The sequence below is a fragment of the Eschrichtius robustus genome, chromosome 9, assembly GCF_028021215.1.
Source record: "Eschrichtius robustus isolate mEscRob2 chromosome 9, mEscRob2.pri, whole genome shotgun sequence".
NCBI lineage: Eukaryota > Metazoa > Chordata > Mammalia > Artiodactyla > Eschrichtiidae > Eschrichtius > Eschrichtius robustus.
In genome coordinates, this window is record NC_090832.1 from 9,314,497 (window position 1) to 9,336,110 (window position 21,614).

General features: G+C 42.6%; 1 protein-coding gene across 4 annotated transcripts in view; it reads right to left on the minus strand.

Moving 5' to 3' along the window:
- TULP4 (TUB like protein 4) overlaps positions 1-21,414 on the minus strand; it is a 238,543-nt gene extending 217,129 nt beyond the window's left edge. For all 4 annotated transcript variants that reach the window (XM_068550912.1, XM_068550908.1, XM_068550911.1 and 1 more), the window contains exon 1: positions 21,268-21,414. The gene's annotated coding sequence lies outside the window, so the exon portion shown is untranslated. The remainder of the gene's footprint in view (positions 1-21,267) is intronic.
- Between the last annotated feature and the right edge of the window lie 200 nt (positions 21,415-21,614).

Consider the following 21,614-nt stretch of genomic DNA (forward strand, 5'->3'; position numbering starts at 1 on the left):
GTTTTTTTTCTACATACATATGTATACACACTCACACTAGAATGGGCTTCAGGAATACAGAATAAAGGGAACAAACCCTTCAATACCACGACGGCAGTCCGGAGGCAGCAGAAGTACAACTCTGGAGTCAGACTGCCAGGACGTGCAGCCTGGGTCACACTCCCATCCTCGGTGACCTGTCTGAGCCTCAGTTTCCTATGAAGAAGGATTGCTGGGAAGATCAAATAAATATATACAAAATACTTTAATTACCTGCCTGTCACATAGTTATAGTTGCTCAAAAAAATGCTAGACATTGTTGTTGTAGTGTTATTTACATTATACCCACTAAGCAATTAAAAAACTGGAATAAAGTAAATTATTAAAAAGATATGTAAAAACAACCATCATTCACCCTTATTTCAATTGGAAAATTAGGGACAAAGAATCGGAGTGGCGGGGGAGTAAAACTTATCTCTGATTAAAAGTAAAGTCTACCAAAATCGTGGCCAATTCTTGCTGAATGGCCTTAGCGTGTTAATAACCCACTGGGGAGAGAAGAGGCAAGGAGCAAGAATGATTTCTGCGTTACTAAGAGCCCTCTTTGCATCTTCCTCTACATTCAAAGCCACTCTGTAAGACAGTAAAATCCCTACTTCACAAATGATTAAACCAAGACTCAAAGAGTTTAAGTTAAGCTTATCAAAAATCATCGGGCTATTAGTCACAGAGCTATGATTTGACATCTGACTCCAAGGCCCATACTTTCTCCACCAAACTGTGTTGCCAGTAATTTCCACTGCACACCCAAGCTGCTTTGGAATAGGGAGGGAAAGCTGTGTATAAGTATTTGATGAGAACAAAATGATGTATGAATAAAGGCCAACTCTGACTGTTCTCATGGACTCCAGAATGTCTAGAGGAAATAACCAATGACCAAATTTAATGTTAAAATGACAGGACTACAGATTAGGAAGAGCTTTGGCAATATTCTGGGCACTCAACACTGGTGAGGCTGTAGGTGACATGTACACTCCAATACTAGACCCCGTTTCCAGAAAGTGACTGGGCAATACGCAGACAGTGATTAAAACCAACAGTGCTCAAGTTTGGCTAACGTGAGGATTAAGCCAAAGATGTTCACCAATGGTGTTGTTCAACATCACTCTAAAAATTCCAAGAAGTGTATTATGATAGGGAAAAAAAAGTCATATAAAAATGGAAAGAGTAAAAAATCCTTACTTATAAATTATAATTTTCCATCTGCAAAACACACAGAATTGAATGAAATTAGTACTATTAAGAGAGCTCAGTAAAATGGGAAAACAAAACACACAAGAATAAATTCAAAGTGATGAATGAGCCTATGTGTTTACCTAGTCCCTCTCAAATTCCCTTAAAATGATCAAACAAATATAAAAGTACCACAAGAATTTTTTGCAGAAAACAGACAGGCACCACTGACAGGCCCTTGAGGAATTTCTAACAGACATGGAGCAGATAGGTTTAGACTGATAGAAAAGTAACAGAGAGCCTTAATTCAGCCAGGCAAAGGCAAGCACACCACTGACGGGCTTTAGGCAACGTCTGGCCAAAGAATGGCCGTCTACACTGGGTCGGTGAGACCGCACAGGCCTTCTTATTGCATCCATGGGCAGGGGAATGACACTCCAGGTCACGGTGGATGCCACGGCAATGAGCTGCCCGGGAAAGGGTGAAGATCAGCCTTGCGAAGAAGTGAAGCTCCCCAGTGACGGGAGGACTTACTGTTAGACGGCCGCAAACTGTACGCAGAGGCCTAACGCAGCAGCAGCTGACGCAGGAGGGAGGGCAGGATATCAAACTGAAGACCCTCTTCCGGAACCCCCTTAGGGCCTACCCTCCTCTCAGTCTAACAACTATCTAAAAAGCAAGGGAAGCCTGCTTTTGCTTCCTCTGTAGGAACCCAATGCCGGCTTCTCTTACCACTTAGCCGCTTTGGTTTTCTAACTGTTTGACACGGTGGTATGACAACCTGGGTTTAAGATCTCCAAGGTCAAGAATCACATCTTTCACTCCAGCTCTGTATTCACAGGCATGCCAAAGATTGATAACAATAAAAACAGGAACAAAGATACCAATTCATCCCCAACATGACCACTCGGTCTTGTAAAAATTATAGTTTCACCACTGGACTAATTCTCAAGGATTTGATAATCTTTTCATCAGCCCATAGACTCTTCTTGAATATTGTCCTGAAATCAGTTCTTCAACTACTGAAACATCAATCATCTCTGACATCTGTAAACCACTGCATCATGCCCTCTCACTGAGGAGGCATTCTACTGACTGATGTAATAAGAATTCTTTAGATGGCCCTTCCTCATTAAAACTAAGGCATATTCAATAAAATGCAGAGTAATGCTTTTTATTTTTAGCATACACCTAAATTATTTTCATCCAAAAGTTTAGCCTAAATTCTAACCCAGTAAATGACAAACAAAGCAGAACATAAGTATTTGTACAATCATTGCAAAGAAACAACCCAGAAGGATTAGAGAAAAAGAACTTTGATATTTACTACATCTTTACTTTAAAATAGCCCCCAAATGGAAGCAACCCAAATAACAAACACTGAAGAATATTATTATATGATTTATCTACTTGGTGGGATATTATACAGTCCTCAAAAATTACGAATTACAATTACCCATGTGTCCATCAACAGATGAATAGATAAAGAAAATGTGGCATATACATACAATGGGATATTGTTCAGTCTTAAAAAGGAAGGAAATTTCTGACACATGCTACGACATGGATGAAACTTGAAGACATCATGCTAAATGAAATAAGCCAGTCACAAAAGGGCAAATACTATGTGATTTCACTATAAGTGAATATAATGAGGTAACTAGAGTAGTCCAACTCATACAGACAGAAAGAAAAAAGGTGGCTGCCACGAGCGGGGAATGGGGAATTATTGTTTAACGGGTACGGAGTTTGGGTCTGGGAAGACAAAAAGTTCTAGAGGTGGATGGTGGTGATGGCTGCACAATAAGGTGAATGTCCTTCACACCAATGAACTGTACACTTTAAAAATGGTTAAAAGAGTAAATTGTATGTTATATATTTTGTCGCAATAAAAAGGTATAGTTATGAAGACTATATAGAAACATGAAAAATGCTTGTGCTGTGTTCAATTTTCAAAAGCATACAAAGGTGTTTGCAGGAGAATTCAAAATAATGCTATGCTTAAGAGTTATAATAATGGTGGAGACCACAGGTGATTTTCCACCGTTTTATAAATGTACTGTAATATACTGCTGCTTTTTATGCTTAACACTTATAAAGACACTGAGTATAACACCAAAAGAGCGAAGCTCAGGTGTCTGTAACCACAAAGCTTCCTCATGTGCTACTCCTTTCTCCATTCATACAATCCTAAACTTGGGGCACGAAAAAGGTTTATATATGCTTAATATCTGGGGGCACAAACTGTTTAATCAAGCAGTTTTCCTCTTATCCTCATTTTCAAAGTTTAAGAAGAAAACTGGCCTTACTTGAGCCAAAATTTTCTACCAACATAATTTCCTTCTTCGTCATTACTTTTAAGCCACCTTAACTCTTTTGTGGGAGAAGCCTGGGCTCTAAATAAGTAAGTAAATAAAGTTATCATCAAATAAAATTTCTTTTAAAAAGGAGGGTCAGAAGAAGTGAAATGGGAGAAGAATCTGAGCAAGAATTGGAGGAGGAGCTCAGGTCAGCTGTGCCAGTGGGTGGCGGGGACACACCAGGGGGGCACAGCTGCTCCCAGACTGCTTCCCACCCGTAACTGGAGAGTCGATTCGCTGCACTCTTTACCACCTTTACTGACAACACTATAAAGATCAAAGGTGACAACGTTTATAAAAATGCTCTGAGGAACGTAACATGCTTTATAAACTAAAAGGTGGTGCCTTGTCAAATTTACAATACTGATTTGATTTTTTCTGGGTTGTCATAAGGCACCACATGAAATCGGCCCCCTCATATATACGCTTTTCTGTTTTTCCATTATTACTTCTAACTTCTGTCGTTCTGAGAGCACCAAGTCTCCCAAACCTCAGAGCTCCCCAGCTCTGCATTTCTGAGAGAGAAGGACGGTTCAAGGCATTCTATTTAAGACGAGACATGTCAGAGGCATCCCCCATGGTATGCAGAAAGAGGCCTGCACAAGGAGAGAAAGGCCATATGGAATAAAGGGTTTCTCATAACCCACATGCAGTACTCCCAGGTTTCATCCAACAGCAGGGCTCTTTCAGCACTATTTTAGAATACCAGTGGCGTCTAAATCCTTTAAAACAGTAATAAATGCCTCTTATCCTCTGAGGGTAGGGAATCGAGTACAGTGAGGGGCATGTCAGATAGAGCAGCCTTCCAGAGGGTGTCATCTTCCACTACGTCAATACTTACTCAGGTGCTCATCATGCCCTTCCCCTCAAGGCCAGTGATGCTCATACTTCCACACAACCCACAGCTTCTGAGGAGGGAAACTGTTTGAGTTTTTAATTTTAAATACACTAATAAGTCAAACAGGTAATAAACCACCTTTACGACTGATGTGCAAATACAACAGATCCTGCACATTTGACAACATGACCAATTCCCAAATTCTCAAATGGCACTAATTCCCAGAATTATCAGACTGCTCTTTTTCTTGCAATCACTAACTGATACTTTCAAACCTGCTTGGATTATTGCATACAGCTTCACAATTCAGACAGAGTGTTCAATCCCAATCTAATTCCAACTCACAGAGGAATTCTCAAATTCATACAGGGCATCTATGGGTGTAACCAAACAACTAAAAGAGGAACTGCTATTGTTCATAACCTCAGAAGTCGGTGGAGTGTTCAACCTGCCAGTGAGCCAGTGACCCCGACAAGATAATGACGGCAAGGAAGGACAATCCACTGGTACACTTTGATCTAGGTAAATGTGATATAGGAAGATTCAAATTCATAAGGTTAAAACTACTGCATTTTCGAAAAAGATTTACAAAAGGATTCCTTCTGATAGCAAGCAGTCAGGGCCTTAACCACTGGCTCCCCTTGTGTATTTAAAATATAGTTTAATTAAAAATATTTTATTTATACTCAGGTTTTCAGGAATCTATCTCCCACATCAAGCTACCCTGCTGAATTAAACTTTGGCCACAATTTCTCTGAGTTCAAACAATGCTGACATAAAAATAGGCTATAATTTATTTCACTAAAAAAGAAATTTGGGCTTCCCTGGTGGAGCAGTGGTTGAGAATCTGCCTGCCAATGCAGGGGACACGGGTTCGAGCCCTGGTCTGGGAAGATCCCACATGCTGCGGAGCAACTGGGCCCGTGAGCCACAATTACTGAGCCTGCGCGTCTGGAGCATGTGCTCTGCAACAAGAGAGGCCGCGATAGTGAGAGGCCCGCGCACCGCGATGAAGAGTGGCCCCCGCTCGCTGCAACTAGAGAAAGCCCTCGCACAGAAACGAAGACCCAACACAGCCAAAAATAAATAAATAAATAAATAAATAATAAAATTTTTTTTAAAAAAAGAAATTTAATTTTAAAAAAGGTAATTCCAGAATTTGTTTGGCAGGTTCATCTCCTCAGTTTACTGGATTTTTTGTTGGTAGTGGAGATGGCAGCACTTTGTTTTGATTTCACTTGGGGTTTCATTGTTCTGTTTAATTTCTAATGCAAAGCTTATTAGGTGCTTTCACAGCCTGGTTCCATCTTCTATGGCCACTCATCAGTTCTTCCCAGGAAATTCTGGAACAGAGAAAACAGTCTCTAGACACCTGGATCCTAACAATGAAGAACATAGGTGTCGGCAGCCACGCTGTGCCGCACGGACCAGGGAGTAGAGGATGCTGGTCTGGAACAAAGAACTCGAAGCACTGAAGGAAGCTAAGAGATGGGGACAGACAGAAGGAAAGAGCTTCCCAGGCCCATCCACAGTGTTCCAGTCTCTGGCTCCTGGCCTGAAGCCCAGCTGTATCCCTGCAGAGATTTTAGGACACAGCCCAGAATCCTTCCAATACATTGCCTTTAGTGTATAAACGAGTTCAGTTAGGTCTCTCTAACTTATAACCAGGAGTTCCCTAACTAACAGAGGGCTCTGTGGTCCTTTCTGTTGATCGTTTTGAAGGAGGCAAGATAGAAACCTGCAGGTGGTAGATGGAACCCAGCAGGGTCTGCAAGTCAGAAAGGCAGGCAGCACTTCAGAACCTGATGCAGTGGCAGGGGTTTAACAGGGTGACTCCAACCTCACACATCCTCAGCAGGCCACCCGAGGGCAGCTCCTCTAGTTAACCTTCCAAGTAATGCTAGGTTAAAAGGGAAGTGAGCTATTCTCTATTCCACACCCTTGCTTTAAAGTAGGATACAGGAGAGGCAGAGCAGCTTTCAGGGTACCGTCAAAAAGCATTGCGCCTGGAGGGCAGAGCTTCCCAGGTTCAAGAACAGCAAACCAAACCCAGAGCAATGGGGGCACGGCACCTCTATCCCACCAAGTCAACTCCCATGCGGAAAGGAAGCAAATCCCAGCTTAAAAACCAAAGGGACATCAAACAGAGCATGCTGATGATTTTTTTATACATATATTTGGTAAACAGAGAAGAAGCACCCACTATTTTTACTTGGTTAAAACATGACCCATCACGATAGTCACACAACAGCATAAATGTACTTAATGCCACCGAACTGTACACGTTATAAATAGCTACAATGGTAAATTTTTTTATGTATATTTTACCACAATTTAAAACAACAAAAAACATGACACATCAAGAGTCACAGAGACAGACTGAGCCCCCCACCCTGCGACAAACACCATGCACGGTGTTACCTGAGACAGTCATGTAAATGTGTCCCCTTGCCATGGGCAACTCAGTACAGAACCGGGGTGACGTGAGTGGCCGTTAGGGTGGGTACAAGAGAGCTGCGGTCTGGGGGAGGTGGGAGCGGGGGCTGCTGAGCCCAGGCAGCCGCCTCCTAAAATCAGGAGTGATGAAAAGGCACTCCACAGTCTATCTCCCCTACCTCCTAATACCTGATCAGCACAGTCTTACCATTACTAATTCCTAAGTATTTCAACATAAACTCCTCAGAAGTCACTGCTGGTTTCCTATCCGCCACAAACAGATGGCAACCCAGAAGAGTCCTGTTCCCATTATGCCGACTTGGCGGGAGGCTCACCTGCCGCCACCTGAAACACCGATCCCTCCCACCTGCACACAGAAGGCTCCCAAACACAACTCATATCCCGCCCAGATGCCCACTGATCAGCATCCTTAAAAGCATGGGGGGGAGTCTCATTACAACTCCACTAATTAATAAACATAGGGAGGGACCACACCGCATCCTAGTATGATTACAGGAGACTGCAGCTTTCGTTGCAGTTCCACTCTGCAGTTCAGGCTGGTTCCCGGCCTGATTACACTGGGATGGAATCCAGTTTTCTAATATATCCATATGTATGAGAATCAGAGCAGATCTTATTACATCAAACCTGGAGGAAAACCTCTGGAGATGCTAAAAGTTCAATTTCAGCCACATTAACACATCCTTAAAATTTTATTTACAATGAAACCATCTATCCTGTTTTTATAACTCCAACACAGATTTCTTAGCTGCAACTTTTTAACTTAAATAATCAAACACTAAGAGAACGACAGACTGTTCACAAATTACGCCTAAATTAGAAAACATGAAAGCTGCCTCTGTGCATGCATATGTACATATGTGTACACACACACACACACTGGCAAGGAGGAAGAAAAGGAAAAGTAGACTGTTTACTTCATCCGATTCCAAGCAGAGATGTTCTTTCATGTTTTGTGGACGTACCTGACAATCACCAGGGCCTTAACCACTGACTGATCCTTGCCTGCTCAGCAAATCAAACGGGACTCTTTGGAATGTTAAGCCAAGGTTTTCTTTAGCAGAGGCAGCTTAAATTAACCATAGCTCAATGTTCTCCTGCCACTCTCCAGTAATGAAACCCTTCAGTGGCTCTGCTCTTGCAATAAAGACCAAAATCCTTAAACACGGGATACAAGGCCCAGCACGAAAAGGCATCTCTTTCACCAAGGCCTCTGCATTTCCTCAGGGAAACCATCTCTGACCTTCTGACCAGATCAAATCCCACCTTTATACCCTGTATTTCTCCTTTGTGATATGAATGAATGAATGAGTTAGCATGTCTTTCAGTGCAAGGAACAGATAATCTCAACTCAGCTTGCCTTAAACAACAGGGAAATTTATTTCGCATAATAAGTCCAGAGGCAGGTGCGTGGTAGGCTCCGAGGAGTCCTCTCTGCTCTTTTCTCGCTCTGTCCTCTCCCCTGCACCAGCTTCACGTTCAGATTGTAGCAATGCGGCTGTAACAACTCCAGGCACCACATCCAGACAGGACTGTACTCAGAGGAAAAGGACTATCTTTCCTAGTGTTGTCATTTTAAGATTGAGAGGTTTTCCAGAACCTCTGGCAGACCAGAACTAGGTCTCTTGCTTATCCCTACCGCAGTCACCGACGGTGAGTGGGACCTGCATGACTGGCTGAAACAGATCACGACTTACCCCTGTGCCGGGGATGGATTGCCTTCCCCACAGCACATGCAGACGGGGAGGGTATCTAAACAAAACCCCAGTTCCACGACGAAGGGAAGAAAGGATGTTAGAAACGCACTCAACAGGGTCGGCTAGTTATCAGTCTGGGATACGTGCTGGTTGTTGCCAAGAGAAAACCCCACTAGCTTCACCCGCACGCACCTATAAAACCAGCAGCAGCAGCTTGGACGGGAGGCCACAGGGCAAACGAGGGGCTAGGAGAAGAGAGGCGGGACTTTCGATCAGCAGGTGCAGACTCAAGTCCCAAGACGTCTGCTTAACAGTTACGTGACCGTGGGCAAACCCCCGACCTCAGCGTTCTCATAAAACGAAAAAATACATGCTTGACATAATGTGCAAGGTTACTGTGAAGACCAGATAAAACGGCAGATGTGAAAAAAGGCTTTGTAAAAACAATGATTATAACTAAAACTTGTAATGTAAACAGTCACAAGCCACCGAGAAAAACTCCTCAAAGAAAAAAGAAAAAAGCTGTCTCTGTCTGGCCAAACTGAAGCAGGTATAATCTACTAATGGATCTCTGCTTTAAAAATTATATTTCTATTGATTTATTTGTGACTTGGTTGGAGGCTTTCCAATATGATCTACCGATTCTCTCTGAGTTGAGGTGGAACAGAACAACTCTACAGAAACTGTCTTAGGGGTCTGTAGAAAGCCAACCCAGGGTCCTCTTCGCTTTTTCATTGATCCCTCCTCCTCAGGCATGCACAGCAATCATATTCTCACTGCCTTCTAAATCGAAAGGCAGGGTGGTGGTGTTTTACAAGTCAGAAAAGGCTAAGAAAACCTAAGTGTTTTCAGTTAGGAGAGGGGAGACTGATTTGAATGCACAAGTAGAAGCCAGTGGTTACCCACGAGACAGCTCGGCCCAGCTCACGTGAATGTGTGTGAGTCGCGATGCCTATAGATAACAAGTGCAGAGGTATCTAAGGCCTCCCTGCTAATGCTATTTCTATCAGGCAGTGTGGGCATGGAGCCACCCAACATGGCTTGCATTCTACCTAATTTCCCACCTGCCCGCCCCACCTCTTACTTCATTCATCTGTCTCCACTTACCGTGGGGTAGAGATGGGCAAGCGAGCCACACAGAGTCTCAAACCCATCTAAAGAGTAAGATATGCGTTCACCTACACCAACCACATTTTTTCTCATTAGATACATCACCCTTCATTTGGTCAATAAAGTTAGAAGACTGGCCGTGCCTAGTACCGTGATTCTAGAGGGTGAAAGCAGTGATATTCTGGGCTTACTTTGATGTCTAGGAACTTAAAACGCTTCCTCACAATGAGGGTGTCTTTCTCTCCGAGACTTAAAAATCAACAACATATGATTTTCCACTCCGGTCCAGGCAGAAGAACCAGGCAACAGTGTGAGAGCAAAGACATCTTAGGGAATTACAATGCAGGGGAAACGGAGGCAGCAACTGGCAGTCTGGACAGTTTGAGAGGTATTTCTCTGCCCAAGTTCCCTGTGGTAGCACACATGCAGGACAGTGCCACTCCCAAGACACATGCTTTCTAGGGGCAGGTGTGTCTAATAAGACCAATGATCAAGAATATTTTCCATCTAAACCATGTGTATGTGTGAAAGAATTCTGTAAACCATAAAGCTGCCATGTCCCAACACCAGTGCAGTGTCTCGAGCTCAGCTTCTCTACAGAGCACATTGCCATGTGTGGTCCTGCCTCTTCAAAACCCACCCCACTTTATGCAACGTTGTGCCCTGGGGAAGGACATCAGTGAAACTGGTGCAATCAGAAGGAAGTCTAGAGTTTAGTTAATGACAACGTATCAATGTTAATTTCTTAGTCTTGACAAATGTTCTATAGTTTTGTAGGATAACATTAGAGGAAGCTGGGTGAAGGGCCGGAGGAACTCTCTGTACTGAGTATCTTTGTACCTTTTCTGTAAATCCAAAATTATTCTAAGATACGAAGCTTATTTTAAAAAGTTTAAAACACCTGTCTGCTTAAAAAAGGAAAAAAAAAAAAAAAAAGAAGGGGAAAAAAACACACTCCATGGGAAAAGACTTTCTAAGCAAACCATCAGAGTAGAAACTACGGAAAAAAAATTGAAAGACTTGACTACATAGAAAATTTAAACTTTTATACATAAAATATGCCATGAACAGAGTTGGAGTTGAAAGGCAACCAAGAAACTGGGAAAATATTTATAATATACACGCGAGAAAAGGAGTTGATATATATAACACAGCAAACTTCATATATTTTTTAATTTTTAAAAAAAGGCCACATGCCTAGGTACTCCATCTGCTACAACTGCTTTCACACATTTCAAATCTGTACGTCCAAACTCGAATTCAGTCCCCTTAAACCACGTTTCTTCCCATTCCACCCACTGCCTCTGAAGGCCCCCCACACCTGGGGGCTCTGCTAGAGAAAGCAGAGCTTCAGTGCAGCCTTCCCCACAGCGGCTAACTCTGTTCAATTTGTTGGACCACTCCTAACCAAAGTCTCCTTCTAGAATCCAGGACTCTTCTTCTTTATGAGTGCAATATGTCAAGCTTACCTACTTGGTGCCCACAATAGTGAAAACAGGTCAAACCACAACCAGAAGTGGGAATCCTGAGAAAAGACCTCGCAGGTCGAAACCAGATTCAAATTTCAGCACCAGCCAATCAGAAAAAAAGGAATCAGAAACGCACTCACCACAGGTGGGCAGTCTCCTCCCACCTGGAGCCCCATTTACCTGGATTTCTAGAGAGATGCACCTATTCAAAGAAAAAGCACCTTCTTAAAATAAAATAGTTACAACTAACTCAGCAGTTTATATTAGAACCAACCTATCTTAGTAATTTTTTGGTTGTTGTTATTTCTGTGCTTTTAAATTTAGAAGGGGACCAGAGAATCTGAAGAAAGAATATACTTCTTTCAAGGTATCCCCATATATGTAGAGTTTAAATTATGTCAGAGTTAGAATCATACTAAGAATTAGTATTAGTCATATTATCATATTAAAATTAAGAAGCAAAAAGAACATTGAAGTTCCATACATAAAACAATATAGAGGTCAAGAAATAAAATATTTTTCACACAGAATAGTGTGACCATGATTAAAACCACTAGATAAAAATTCAGGAGCTAAAAGTTTGCATCCCAGTTGATTACATTCTTCCATTAACCTTAGGCAGACTTTCTGTTGCCCTACTTACCTGGAGTTTCCTATGCTACAAAATAGTAGTTCATGTCTTAAAATAACTCTAAGTACTTAAGACAGTACTAAAGGCCAAGTAGACACAAAACGAAGAGTAGAATTAAACCCAATCTTAACTTCTTGAAGCTCATTCATGATCTAATTTGTGAATAACTCCAGACTCCCCAGCACGCTTCCTTCCTCAGACATCTCACCTTGGGTCCACCTTACTGCTCATTAGCACCAAAGGAGGTTTAACTCAAACCAATTGTGCTCGTCATTAACCATCTAGTAAAAGGTTTGAAGTAACTGGCGTAAATTGACCTCCGGTGATTACTGGTATAGTTCACGTGACAGTGCTTACCCCTGTCCCACAAGTTTCAGCTGTCTTACATACAGAGAGAAATAGCTCAATTCCCCAAAGCCAAGTACATGCACATCTTATGTCACATGAAAGAGAAAAACTTCACCATCTGAACACGGGTGAAGGACGGCCAAGGAGATTCCATTTCTATGACCATTAATCAGCAGAGATCACCGTTGTTTGCAAATCACAGACAGCAAAGAAAGGGAAGACAATGGGATATCCCAAGGCTCTCAGAATTAAAAACGATACACCATTTCTGAACCATGGGTTAATCCTGAGACCTCTCTACTTATTTACAATAAACTTATTACATTAAATTCATAGGAGGCTGATGTCAAAGCACCTCATAAACATTATTGCTTCTACGAATACCTCTGTGAAGAAAAGCATTTTTAGCCTAGGAGGGACCTACAATGGTATTTAATGTTTCTCTATCCCATTTCTTGTACATAAATACACATAAGGTACAAATCCTATTCACTGTACTGTATCACGAAATTTTTCAAAACAACGTTAATTAGTTGATCAAAAACTTAAATAAATCTATTCCATACGGCAATGTAATCGTGCAGCTTGTTAACGGTCCAGAAAAGATTTGGTGCTGATTAGTTAAAATTAAAGGTTGACATAATTAGATAAAACTGATTTATGGTGATAACTTGTGGACTTCATATATTAGCACTTTGCTCTCCACTGATAACAGAGACCTGGCTGTCGTAGCTGTAAGAACGGTGAGGAGGAAGGAGATGCAAAATCAAACACAAACAGGACGCCATAAATCCAAAAAGGCTGGGAAGTGATCCTCCAGTTAGCTATGACGGATGGGTTGTGGGCGGGACCCCGATCCCACGCTACTTAATTTATCCCCAAGTCCCTCAGAATCAAAGCTGAGTGAGGAGACAGAACAATGTGTGTGCCACTTTCATTCTCACTCTGTCACAGTATTAAAAATTACTACTATTGGAATAAGATAAGCAAACTGTGAGCTTTCTTTTACTAAGAGTTGCTGTGTTTTCTTCCAAGCATTTCAAATATTACAGAATTTATTTTATCATTCAGATATCAGAAAATTCTGAAAAGTTGACTTCCTACATAGGAAACACAAACTGGGTTTCTCATTTCCTGGGAAAAGACGGCAAGCACAAAAACAAGAAGGGTTCCAACTATTTGTAGGCACTGGAAAATGTGACCTGGGTTTAGCCACATTCATCCACCTCGCTGTCCCCATGATCCAACCTCCTTAAACTTCTTTCTTTCAGGTAAGTTAAATCCAGGAATGACTTTTTGAAGGCATTCTTGTGTAATAGGACAGATGTTAATACATAAACTTCCTGATGATTTAACACAGTAACTATGGCCACCTGAAATGTCAGCTCTGGTGTCCAGGGTTTTCATCCACAGCATCAGGCTAACTTCTTATCATGCATGTTTTGATATTCTAACCATTGGAGCTGAATTTGTCCATCTGGTTTGTGGCTAAGAGGACTGTCTGAAGCTTAAGAAACTGATTTACGTGTGAAGATAATCCTGCATGTTCTCAGCACATGGTAACGTCACTACTGATCAGCTTTTCTGGAATATTAAAACTGTCCCAGTACTAACCAGCCTGTCGTCATGGAGGACCTCTGGCACTCTGACACAATGCCATGTGTTTCCCCAGGACGGTATCATATACTCTTAAAAGCCAAAGATGAAGGAAAGGTTCATAAGGGGTCAACAACATGGTACTCAAAGTATGTTCTACACAAGACTTCATTTCTCTTGCCAGAGACTGAAAATTACACACACACACACACACACACACACACCAGGTGTAACTGCCTCCAAAATTTAAACTAATCTTCCCTTGCTGATTGCAAGAAACAGGTCAAAGAAACATTCAGTTAGGATGAAAAAATTCTGAACGCAGTGATATTTGTCTCTATCAAAGGAGAATGTGAAAACACTGAGCAACAGTTTTAGAAAGTAGATACCAAAGAGCCTGTAGAACCAAGTGTCCCAAACAGTAACTAGCTTGGGATCAACAGGTGAGACTTAAGAGGAAAGGTTGAGACTGTCATAAAAATTATTCATGAAAAAGGCCAACTTCTTAGCCTTAACCAGACACGAACAGATCTGATACAAGAAAAACTTTAACCCAGCGGCTCTACTATGCCCATTCCAAACTGGGAGAAAATGTCCAAGTATTAAGACTACCGAAAAAAGAAATAGCAGAAATAATTGTAACAACATAATAACTTATATTATGCATTTCCAAATCCTTTCACAGCCATTAAGGTCTAAATTAAGTCTTTAATTTTTAAAAAGTGAGAAACTGTAAATCTTAAGTTGCAGTGTGTGTTATCTTTCTCAAAGCTCTTTCACATCCATTTTGACTCTAACTGTGCTTTTGACTGGAAATAATACCAGTGAGAAAGACGTTCAAGTGAGTCTGTATTATCTGCACAGCACCTCTGCACACCTACAGAATAATTTTCTACACTGTACAGCCTACTATGCCATTACTAGGAGGCTTTCCATAAACACTACTTTTCCATTCTATTCTCAAAATACTCTTTCTCTCAAAAGTGGGTATCCTTGTCATCACACAAGCGCAAAGACTTCTATTTCTACTTACTGACATCAGAGAAATATATTTGATTCTGAATTAACCACATTTAAAGGGAAAATAGCAAATTTTTAAAATCCAAGAATAATCCAAAATTTTAATTTTGACCCATTTTCTATGAAAGCCAGAAATCAAATAGAGTTGACCCACTGGTATAGGTCCTAACATGCCAAAAACAGAAGTTAAAAGGAAAAGAAAGCCCAAGTTTATCAGAGTCTATAGTAATTTATGGAGATGCAGTAATTAATTCAATGTTTATGAGCAAAGAATGTATTTAATTTTAACTGAATGTGTAGCGGGCATCTATCGCCTTGTCTTCCTGGAACGTCTTCCCTTTCTTTAGTTAAAAGCACCCCAACTCACCTTGTGATTCCTCCATTCTATATCTTTGTGGCACTGTCAACTGAGAGCAATCCTATACACACACACACACACACACACAGCCAAAGGGCAAATTACCTAACAAGGCCAATCATAGTCTCTCCCCAGGAAAACTAAATCTTCCGACACAACAATGAAACCAGTGGGTGCTGTCTTCAAGACCATGGCACCTGAAACAGACTGCCCATTAGGCGGCTCCTGAAGCCTAGCTCCTCGAAGGTCTGATTCTTGGCCTCCAAAGCCTAGTCGTTCAGCATTTTCTATGCCTATATTATATGTAATTGCTATGCCTACAGTTCTGTAATCTCTCTTTTTCACTCAATAATATATAATGGGCATCTTTCCAGATTGGTTAATATAGATTTATATCATTATTTTCAATGGCTGTATGCAAAGAAGGTACCCTAATCTATTTAATCAATTCCTTACTTAAGGTTATTTACTAAATAACTGTATATAGTAAATAGTTCTTTACTGTATACATATATCTTTGCTAACTTTTCCTACTATTTTTTAGGATAAGTTCCTAAATGTGGGCTTGCTGGGTTAAAGGCTATGCAAATTTTACGTTTTGACACATAATAGTAGCTATTTAGAATAAGTGCAATGGACTTCCCTGGTGGCGTAGTGGTAAGGAATCTGCCTGCCAATGCAGGGGACACGGGTTCTATCCCTGCTCCGGGAAGATCCCACATGCCATGGAGCAACTAAGCCCGTGAGCCACAACTACTAAGCCTGTGCTCTAGAGCCCGCGAGCCACAACTACTGAAGCCCGCACACTCTAGGGCCCGCGTGCCGCAACTACTGAGACCCGCGCACCTGGAGCCCGTGCTCCACAGCAAGAGGGGCCACTATAATGAGAGTCCCGCATGGCTCAACGAAGAGTGGTCCCTGCTCACCACAACTAAAGAGAGAGCCCACATGCAGCAATGAAGACCCAACATAGCCAAAAAAAAAAAAAAGATTAGAATAAGTGCATCAATTTACACCTCTACTGAGACCAAGAGTATACATGTCCCTTCATCTTCACCAGCACCGGGAGTTACTATCATCCTTATTCCCACTCCAAATTGGGAAATGCCCAAATATTAAGACTACCAAGAGAAGGGATACCCGAAGTAATCATAATAACATAATACTTTATATCAAGCTTTACGAAATTGTTTCACATCTAGTAAGGTCTAAATTGAGTTTAAATTACATTGCCAATATAATCATTGAAAAATGGTGTCTTAGTTGGCTCAGGCTGCCATTAAAAAATACCACAGTCTGGGGTGGCTTAAACAACAGAAATTTATTTCTCACCATTCTGGAGGCTGAAAACTCCAAGATTAAGATGCCAACAAGGCAGATTTCTTTTGTGACCTCTCATCTTGGCTTGTAAGTGGTTGCCATCTAGCTATGTGCTCACATGACCCCTTCTTTGTGCATGGTGAGGGGCGGGGAGGGAAGTGTTTTGGAAGGGGTCGGTGAGCTCACTGGTGTCTGTCTCTTCTGATGAGGGTACTAATCCCATCATGAAGGCTCCACCCTAACCCTAATTACCTCCCTAAGGCCCCATCTCCAAATACCATCACATTGGGGGATAGGGCTTCAACATAAGAATTTGGGGGAGAGACATTCAGTTCATAACAAATGGTATCTTATTTTTGCTTTTAATTTCATTTTTTCAATTACTAGTAAAATTGAATATTTTAACATATCTACCGGTCATTTACTTTCCCTTTTATTTTTCTTTTAAAAATGGTCTGTTCTGATTCCAAACCTGGAACAGGAAGGGTATAGGATGAGCCTGGAACATCTTGTCACACCAGAAAGCAAGGAAGCTACTATAGGCTACTACAGCTGTGTGATAAGGACTCAAAGCCAAACTGAATGAGTCTATCTGCCCAAATATATGGCAATTTGAGGATCAAAAGGACAATAATTGAAATGGACTGAAACACATCATATATGCTAAAACAGAGGAGTTCATAAAGATCCTCAAAAAGAAAAAAAAAAAAAAAGGAAAGAAAAGACCCTAGCTCCATTACCATTGGAAGATGGTAGGGAACCAACTCATGATTTTGGAAAGTGGCAAATAAAGGGAAATAATCAAACATTCCTATACAATGTATACCTCAGGGTGAGTCCTTCATGCTCTTCCATACAGCAAAATATACCACCATTATAACATTAGCTGAGAAAAAAAAAACATCGCCTGCATCAGCTGCAAATTTCAGAAAGATGTACCATATGTCACTATCCACGTGGAAGGGAAATTAAAGGACCCAGAGAGGATATAACATACATATTAGTTTCATCCCCCATGGTTCCCATATTTTTTAAAGGTACTGTGCATTCTGTTGGTGGGAATGTAAATTGATACAGCCACTATGGAGAACAGGACGGAGGTTCCTTAAAAAACTAAAAATAGAATTACCATATGACCCAGCAATCCCACTACTGGGCATATACGCAGAGAAAACCTTAATTCAAAAAGACACATGCACCTCAATATTCATTGCAGCACTATTTACAATAGCCAGGTCATGGAAGCAACCTAAATGCCCATCAACAGACGAATGGATAAAGAAGATGTGGTACATATATACAATGGAATATTACTCAGCCATAAAAAGGAACGAAATTGGGTCATTTGTAGAGACGTGGATGGACCTAGAGGCTGTCATACAGAGTGAAGTAAGTCAGAAGAGAAAAACAAATATTGTATATTAAGACATACATGGGAACCTAGAAAAATGGTACAGATGAACCAGTTTGCAAGGCAGAAATAGAGACAGAGATGTAGAGAACAAACGTATGGACACCAAGGGGGGAAAGTTGGGGTGGGGGGGATGAATTGGGAGACTGGGGTTGACATATATACACTGATATGTATAAAATAGATAACTAATAAGAACCTGCTGTATAAAAAATAAATAAATAAAAATTTTAAAAAGGTACTGTGCATTAAAAAATAAAATTAAATAAAATTTTAAAATAACTAATTTGATTTTCTGTTTTAATTAAACAAATCATAATTAAATAATTTCCAGTGAGAGCTCTTGATCATCATGAGATTACCTCAGTTGCTAACACTTAGTATGTTAAAATTTAGAACCTTTATTAACAAAATGTAATATATACATACAATGGAATATTATTCAGCAAAAAAAAAGGAAGCAAATTCTGAAACATGCTACAACATGGATGAACCTTGAAAACATGCAAAGTGAAATAAGCCAGTCACAAAAGGACAAATACTGTATGATCCCACTTATATGAGGGACCTAAAGTAGTCAAATTCACAGAGATAGAAAGTAGAAAGGTGGTGGTCAGGAGTGGCGGGGGTGGGGAGGAGAACAGAATGGGAAGTTATTGTTTAATGAATACAAAGTTTCAGTTCAGGAACGTGAAAAGGTTCTGGAGATGGATGGTGGTGACCGCTGCATAACAATGTGAGTGTACTTAATGTCACTGAACTGTACACTTAAAAATGGTTAACATGGTAAATTTTACGTTATGTATATTTTATCATAAAAAACTTAGTATTTTTAATATGTTAAAATTTAGTTGACTAAATTAACATTATCCCAACCAAATTAAAAGAAATTCGACATTTCAATTACATATTCCCTGCAGTCTCACTAAGGACAAATGTACAATTTGGGAAAAGCTTTTGGTAATACTGAAAACACTTCACAGGGTAGGAACCAATAGAAACCAATGCAATAACTGAATCAAGACATTTCATAACAGAAGTTTTACTCAATTTTTTAATGCATTTGATGAATCACATGCATAGCTGGGTCACTCAATCTATCTTCAATCTTTCTCCATCCACAGAAGAGAACAGGAAAGAGATAATTGATACTGTAAATGCAGTGAAACAGATGAAGAACAATGTCCTAGCTTAGCCCTGCACATGGAAAGCACTCAACAAACATTCCCGAAATTCAGATACTCAGTGAACCTGCAATAAAACCAAAAGATAACTTGGGCTTTGCATTCTGTCCTCCACACTACCCAGTGAGAGGGCTGACATGCAGCCTGAAGGAAGGCTGCTGTCTCTTTATTGTTCTTTCATCACTGGGGATCTCAGCATCAATGTCGGATGGTTCAATATAAAACAGGTTTCATGAACTACTTATCCTTTTATGGCTTAAAAAAGTTTTTTTCCATTCAGAGTTTTGGTGGGGAAAATGTAAATAATCAAACTACCACTCGTATAGCTCCATATGAAAACTAGAAAGTTCAATATGATACACACATCTTTTCTAAATGAAAAGTTGGTTTTAAAATAAACAGTAGTAAATACATTACTATTTCTCGGGCACAGGAAGTTAACTCGGGCTTTCTATTCTTCTCCCATGTCATAAAGCTTCACTGTGTTAAAAAAATTTTCCCTGTATGATCCCTCTAACTCAGTACTACATACTTCCAACTCCAGAGGTCAACAACACCTCCCCCAATCGCAGGAAAACACTGCTACTTTCACAGCCCTTACTAAAACAGAGCACTTAAAATTCTCCAAAGAAATTCACATCCTCTAGCAACTCTCTCACACAAATTAAGTACTATGCTTAAACACTAGATTTAGCTATTCACAATTTATTCATATACTTATTTCCACAACAGTAAACTATCAAGAAATAGAAAGGGGCGGCTGAGTTCCTCCCAATCTGAGCGTGGCTACCATTGTACAATGTTGAGATCAGCTTCCCAACTGCCCCACCAGATCACCAGGAGTCCAGGCAGTTGCCTCTGGTTTGCAGCGTGGCTGTGTGCAAGGAGCCCTGTCGCTCTCCATCCATCACTACCCCAAATCCCAGCAATCGGTGCTGCAGGGCCTGGGGATGAGCGTCCTCCAGGACCACAGCACCATTCCCGGTGGCCTTGCCTGCAAGAACTAAACTCCAAGAAATGCAAACGTGAGACACAGACAGAGAGGCACAAAGAAAGGGACTCCCAAATGACTTTTTACATTCTTCAAAACCTTAGAAATAAATTATTTTCCCTGTGCTTTTTTAAGAACCTGCCTACTGGGTATCCTTAAGGTGCTGCTAAACTACTGCAAAATACAAAGAGGAGGACAATCCCCAAATAGAGAAATCCAGGGCAGAGCTCCCTGTAAGGGGAGCTGACTGTCCACCAGGGGAGAAGTGTTAGAAGACTTTCTGATCACCATGGCAATTTAGCAGATAAGTCACATCCATCCCCGACAGAACTGTGTCACTCTTATTTCCTTCCACAAAGCTAGATGAACCTCACCTTTCCAACCTTAAAGTGGTGTGACAAGAAAAAGTAGACACCTCTCCCTACTAATTGCCCGAGCCGGTCAAACTTCAGACGCAGCATCATGCACTTTGTTTTTAAGCAGAGAGAAAAGAGGAAGGGTTGGCATTCTGAGCGGAATCCCCGTGATTTGCCAGAGGAAACAGCACAGACCAAACAGCAGAAGCGCCAGCATTTCCCTGCAGCTGCCACGACAGGTGACCGGGCCGCTTTGCAAACACCCCGCTCGCTCGAGGGGTCTCACAGAGGTGGGGGGGGGGCAGGAAGGCCAGGCGGGAGGGGGACAGCCTGGAGGACGAGAAGGTGGGCAGAGGCCGGGAGGGAAATCCACTCCATCCAGACGCCGGGGAGGAAGAAGAGGAGCACAGTTTCCCCCGGGAAACCGTTTTAAGGGGTTTTCTGTCTCCACAATTAAGAAAAAAAAATGGCTCCAAGCCAAACGCCTCCTGATTTACACACAGACACACATACACTCACGCGCGCGCGCACACACCAAGCTCCTCTATCGCCCCATTTTCTTAGACACTGAAACAAAAGACTAAAACCGCTAAACGGCAGCAAGCGCCGCCCGGAGCCGGGTGTCGGCCACCGTCTCCCCACCGCGCCCTCGGGAAAGCCCACTCGAGGGGGCCCGCCCGCCGCCCCCCGCCCGAGCCCCGGCCGGGGGCCGCCCGACGCACCCCCGCCCGCGCCCGGCAGAGGGGCCTGGCCGGGGCTGGGGGCCCGAGCGCCCGCCCCGAGGGGACAGGCGCCCGGCCCGGCTCCGGAGGGCGCTCCGGCCGGCGCTCGGGCCCGCCACCTCCTCCACGGGAGGGCGGCAGCGCCCGGGCCGGGACGGCGGTGACAAGAGCCCAGCTCCCGCCTCACCTCCGGGCGCCGGTGGCGGCGGCCCCGCGCTCCTCCGCGCCTCCCTGCCTCCGCCTCCAGCAGCCCCGCGCCGCCACCACCACCACCGCCGCCGCCGCCGCCGCCGCCGCCTCCCCCAGTGTCTCCGCGGAGTCTCCGCCTCCCTCGGCCGCCGCCGCCGCCGCCGCCGCCGCTGGGCCCGGCTGTGCGCCACGTGACCGCGCCACGTGACCCGGCGCGGCTGGCAGGCACCTCCCCGGCCGGCCTCGCGCCCTCGCGCCCTCGCGCCCCCGGGGACCCGCGCCCCGGCCGTTGACGACTTCTGGCTCCGGACTGGGGTCGCGGCCCCCGCCACCCTCCCCTCGCGG